We start from the raw sequence: 6,000 nt of genomic DNA, 5'->3' as shown, positions 1-6,000 counted from the left end.
GCTGTATAAGGCCCGAGAAATAATTTGGTCTGGCCCTGCCAGGGCATTAGGAGTGAGTTAATTAAATGTTTGACCAAATATAGCAGGCTAATTTGTTTTTTAATTAATTTATTTTCTTTATTGATTAAGGTATTACATACATGTTCTTATCCCCCCATTGTCCCCCATCCCCCCGCTCATGCCCTCCCCCTCCCCCCAGTGTCTGTGTCCATTGGTTATGCTTATATGCATGCATACAAGTACTTTGGTTGATCTCTCCCCCTTCCCCACACCCTCCCCTGCCTTCCCTCTGAGGTTTGACAGTCTGATCCATGCTTCTTTGTCTCTGGATCTGTTTTTGTTCATCAGTTTATGTTGTTCATTATATTCCACAAATGAGTGAGATCATATGATATTTATCTTTCTCTGACTGATTTATTTCGCTTAGCATAATGCTCTCCAGTTCCATCCATACTGTTGCAAATGGTAAGAACTTCTTTTTTTTACAGCAGTGTAGTATTCCATTGTGTAGATGTACCACGGTTTTTTAATCCACTCATCTGCTGATGGGAACTTAGGCTGTTTCCAAATCTTAGCTATTATAAATTGTGCTGCTATGAACATAGGGGTGTATATATCCTTTCTGATTGGTGTTTTTAGTTTCGTGGGATATATTCCTAGAAGTGGGATCACTGGGTCAAATGGGAGTTCCATTTTCAGTTTTTTGAGGAAACTCCATACTGTTCTCCAAAGTGGCTGCACCAGTCTGCATTCCCACCAGCAGTGCACAAGGGTTCCTTTTTCTCCGCATCCTCACCAGCACTTGTCATTTTTTGATTTGTTGATGATAGCCATTCTGACAGGTGTGAGATGGTACCTCAATGTTGTTTTGATTTGCATCTCTGAGATGATTAGTGACTTTGAGCATATTTTCATGTCTCTTGGCTTTCTGAATGTCCTCTTTCAAAAAGTATCTATTTATGTCTGTTGCCCATTTTTTGATTGGGTTGTTTATCTTCCTTTTAAGTTGTATGAGTTCTCTGTAAATGTTGGAGATAAAACCCTTATCGGAGATAACATTGGCAAATATGTTCTCCCATGCAGTGGGCTTTCTTGTTGTTTTGTTGATGGTTTCTTTTGCTGTGCAAAAGCTTTTTATTTTGATATAGTCCCATTTGTTTATTTTCTCTTTAGTTTCCATTGCCATAGGAGCTGTATCGGTGAAGATATTGCTTCGGCGTATGTCTGAGATTTTGCTGCCTGTGGATTCCTCTAAGATTTTTATGGTTTCTCATCTTACATTTAAGCTCTTTACCCATTTTGAGTTTATTTTTGTGTATGGTGTATGTTGGTGGTCTAGTTTCATTTCTTTTCATGTATCTGTCCAATTTTCCCAACACCATTTATTGAAGAGACTGTCTTGACTCCATTGTATGTTCATGCCTCCTTTGTCAAATATCAATTGAGCATAGTGGTTTGGGTCGATTTCTGGGTTCTCTATTCTATTCCATTGGTCTATATGTCTGTTCTTGTGCCAGTACCAGGGAGTTTTCTGTTCTTGTGCCAGTACCAGGCAGTTTTGAGAACAGTGGCTTTGTAATACAGCTTGATATCTGGTATTGAGATCCTTCCTACTTTGTTCTTCTTTCTCAGGATTGCTGCAGCTATTTGGAGTCTTTTTTTATTCCAAATGAATTTTTGGAGAGTTCTTTCTAGGTCTGTGAAATATGCCATTGGTATTTTAATGGGGAGTGCATTGAATCTACAGATTGCTTTGGGTAGTATGGACATTTTAATGATGTTGATTCTACCAATCCATGAACATGGTATGTTCTTCTATCTGTTTATGTCTTCCTCTATCTCTTTTTTCAGTGTCCTGTAGTGTTCCGAGTACAAGTCTTTTACCTCCTTAGTTAAGTTTATTCCTAGGTATCTTAATTTTCTTGGTGCAATAGTAAATGGGATTGTTTTTTTTTTTTAAATATATTTTATTGCTTTTTTTTACAGAGAGGAAGAGAGAGGGATAGAGAGTTAGAAACATCGATGAGAGAGAAACATCGATCAGCTGCCTCCTGCACACCTCCCACTGGGGATGTGCCCACAACCCAGGTACATGCCCTTCACCGGAATCAAACCCAGGACCCTTCAGTCCGCAGGCCGACGCTCTATCCACTGAGCCAAACTGGTTTCGGCTGGGATTGTTTTTTAAACCTCTCTTTCTGTAAGTTCACTATTGGTGTATAAAAATGCCATAAATTTCTGGGCATTAATTTTGTATCCTGCTACATTTGTCTAATTCATTTATTAAGTCTAATAATTTTTTGATGGAGTCTTTAGAGTTTTCTATGTATAGTATCATGTCATCTGCAAATGACTGTTTTACATCTTCTTTTCCACTTTGGATATCTTTTATTTCTTCTTCTTGTCTAATTGCAATGGCTAATACTTCCAGTACTATGTTGAACAGGAGTGGTGAGAGTGGGCATCCCTGCCTTGTTCCTGTTCTTAGGGGAAATGGTTTTAGTTTTTGCCCATTGAATATGATGTTGGCTGTAGGTTTGTCATATAAGGCTTTTATTATGTTGAGGTATGATCCCTCTATTCCCACTTTGCTGAGGGCTTTTATCAAGAAAGGGTGTTGGATTTTGTCAAATGCTTTTTCTGCATCAATTGATGTGACTATGGATTTTTATCTTTCAATTTGTTTATGTGATGTATCACGTTTATTGATCTGCGGATATTGTACCATCCTTGCATCCTCAGGATGAATCCTACTTAGTCATGGTGGATGATCTTTCTGATGTAATGCTGGATCTGATTTGCTAGAATTTTGTTGAGGATTTTGGCATCTATCTTCATGAGGGATATTGGTCTGTAGTTCTCTCTCTTTTTTTTTTTGTGGTGTCTTTATCTGGTTTTGAGATTAGGGTAATGATGGCTTCATAGAATGAGCTTGGAAGTGTTCCTTCCTCTTGAACTTTTTGGAATAGTCTGAGGAGAATAGGTTTTAGTTCTTCTTTGAATGTTTGGTAAAACTCCTTGTGAAGCCATCTGGCCCCGGGCTTTTGTTTGCTGGAAGTTTTTTGATGACTGTTTCAATTTCCTTCATAGTTATCAGCCTATGGAGATTTTTAGATTCTTCCTGATTGAGTTTTGGAAGGTTGTATTTTTCTATGAATATGTCCATTTCCTCTAGGTTGTCTAGTTTGTTGGAATAGAGTTGTTCATAGTATTTTTTTATTTTTATTTTTTACAATCCTTTGTATTTCTGTGGGGTCTGTTGTTATTTCACCTCTTTCGTTTCTGATTTTGTTTATTTGGTTCCTCTCTCTTTGCTTCTTGGTGAGCCTGGCTAGAGGTTCATCAATCTTGTTTATCCTTTCAAAGAACCAGCTCTGGGTTTCATTTATCTTTTATATTGTATTTTTTTTGTTTGTTTTTGTTTTTTTGGTCTCTAAGTCATTTATTTCATATCTTATCTTTGTTATCTCCTTCCTTCTGCTCACTCTGGGATTTTCTTGTTGCTTTCATTCTAATTCTTTATGTTGTAGAGTTAGATAATTTATCATCATTTTTTTCTTGTATTTTGAGGTAGGCCTGTAGAGCTATAAACTTCCCTCTTAGGACTAGCAGGCTAATTTTTAAGTTGATAATTTTGTATGGCATGTGTATGATTTTACAAATATCCAAATGGCTCTTGGCAGAAAAAAAGGTTCCCCACCCCTGTTGTAAAGGGGTTAAAGGGAGGATCAATTAAGAACATCTGTGAAAATGCTTGAAAACAGCATAAAACATTGTACATTGTAAACTTGTATATAAGAAAGTATCCACCTCACTCCCCTACTTTTGCTCATTTTTATTCTCAGAAGTGCTCTTTTGCAGCTTCTTGGACCATCTGGCATCTTTCTCTCACCACTCTTGTTTTGGTTTGCTGCTTGCCCACCAATTACCTTGTTAGAGCCTCAACATACAGATTTGCCTGGCTGCTGACAACAGAGAGCTGGTTGGTAATTTTAATAGTACAGATGTTTTTGATTGTTTGATTGTTTTTCTCAGAGAAACTATCTCTGGCTGATAGGGCTCTATCAATGTGGCCAAGATTTCTTACTATAACCCTAGATACCCCACCAATGGAGGGCACCTGCCCATCTTGGCTCTCTGCACTCATTCTGCACCAGCCTCCAACGGGGAGACGATGGGCTCACCAATTCCTGGGAAAGGCAGTCACTGTTTCTCCCCAGTTCTTCTCCATGTGAAAGTTCACAGATTAGTTTGAGGTCAGTATGCCACTAAATTGACATCCCTCTATTTTGGAAACTTTCCTCAGAACTTATTGGCAACATCAGATGGCCACCAGATAAGAACCCTAAGTACCAAGATGTCTCTGATAAGCAATAACCCAAGTGCCTGGATCTCAAGAGGAAATCGTGTCTAGGCTTCATGCCTCCAAAGCAGCAATGGAGGGAACAAGTTCAACACAAAAGCAAGACCCTAAATGGTTTTTGTAAACGAGAAGTGATTTGGATAAACATGTATTCAGTGAGTGCTAAAGGCCTTCTTCTCAAGGCCTTTCCAACACATTCTCTCTTTCTGGTACACTCTCTTCTCAGCTACCTCCTATTCATCCCTCAAGTATTAGTTTCATGCCATTTCCCCAGGGAGGCCTTGCCCCATTCCCTCACTGTCCTGTGTCCTGTTATCATCCATTCTCATGGCTACCCTTTTATTTTGCAGCATTTACCACATCATTCACATTTGTCTTGCTGTATTCCCACCAACGAGCACAATGCCTAGGAACACATAAATATTTGTCGGCTGAATGTACAAATGCTATACCTTAAAATTCACAATGCCATTAACAGGGTTTAACACAGGACTCTGACAGCTTTGGTTGAAGTCACAGACAATGAATGCCACCTACCCCCACAATATAAAGCAAGGTGCGGACCACACATGCAGGGCTTCCATAGGAGGTTGTGGGAAAAAACAGGTTTGCTCCCTTTAGCTTCTGGCTTCTCACTGGCATAAGGGATTGAAGTGGAGAAGTCACTGATGTGGGAAGTCAGAGGGTTTCTATAGAGCAGGGAGTGTGCTTGTCCTTACCACAGGCTAATGAGAGCGACTTTCTGAAGACCACTTAGATGTCAGTGAGGATGTGGAGAAAAGGAAGCCATTGTACACTGTTGGTGGGAATGTATATTGGGGCAGCCACAATGGAAAACAGTATGGAAGTTACTTAAAAGATTAAAAATAGGACTACCATATGATCCAAAAATTCCACTTCTGAATATTTATCCAAAGGAATTGAAATTAAGTCCTCAAAGAGATACCTGCACTCCCATGTTTATTGCAATATATTCACAATTGTCAAAATATGGAAGCAACGTAAATGTCCACTTATGGATGAATAAAGAAAATGTGACACACACACACACACACACACACACACACACACACACACACTGGACTAATATTCAGCCTAAAAAAAGAAATCCTACCATTTGCAACAATATGAATGAAACTGGAGTATGTTATGGTAAATAAAATAGATCAGGGGAAGACAAATACTATTTTTTTCTCACTTATGTGTGGAATATAAAATAGTTAAACTCATAGGAGTAGAGTAGAAGGTGATCAGTAGGGGCTAGAGGAGTGTGGGAGATGGGGAGGTGATGGTCAAAGGGTACAAGTGTCAGGACAGGCTCTGACAATGCTTACAGGAAGCCAAGGCCAGACTCCCCTGCCCCTTATCTCTTCGCCCTACCTTCTGTTCCTTCAACCTGGGGCAGTGCGTGGTGGGAGGATGGCAAGAAGCACTTGGCTCCCCGCCTAAAGCAGGCCTAAGCTGGAAGAGTGGAACAGCTTTCATTTTAATTGCATTTCAGAGTTTTGGCTTCTATATAAGACTAGTCTTTTTAGTTACTGAAATGGGACCTATGCTAAAATGGACCACAGGACTTATCATATTAGAGTTGTCCTGGAGAAATTATAAGACCTGGCCTAGATTTTATTGCTGAGGGT

This window comes from Plecotus auritus (genome assembly GCF_963455305.1).
Source record: "Plecotus auritus genome assembly, chromosome: 7".
NCBI classification, from domain to species: Eukaryota; Metazoa; Chordata; class Mammalia; order Chiroptera; family Vespertilionidae; genus Plecotus; species Plecotus auritus.
The sequence above is the reverse complement of the archived record's forward strand: the minus strand, read 5'-3'. Positions refer to the sequence as shown.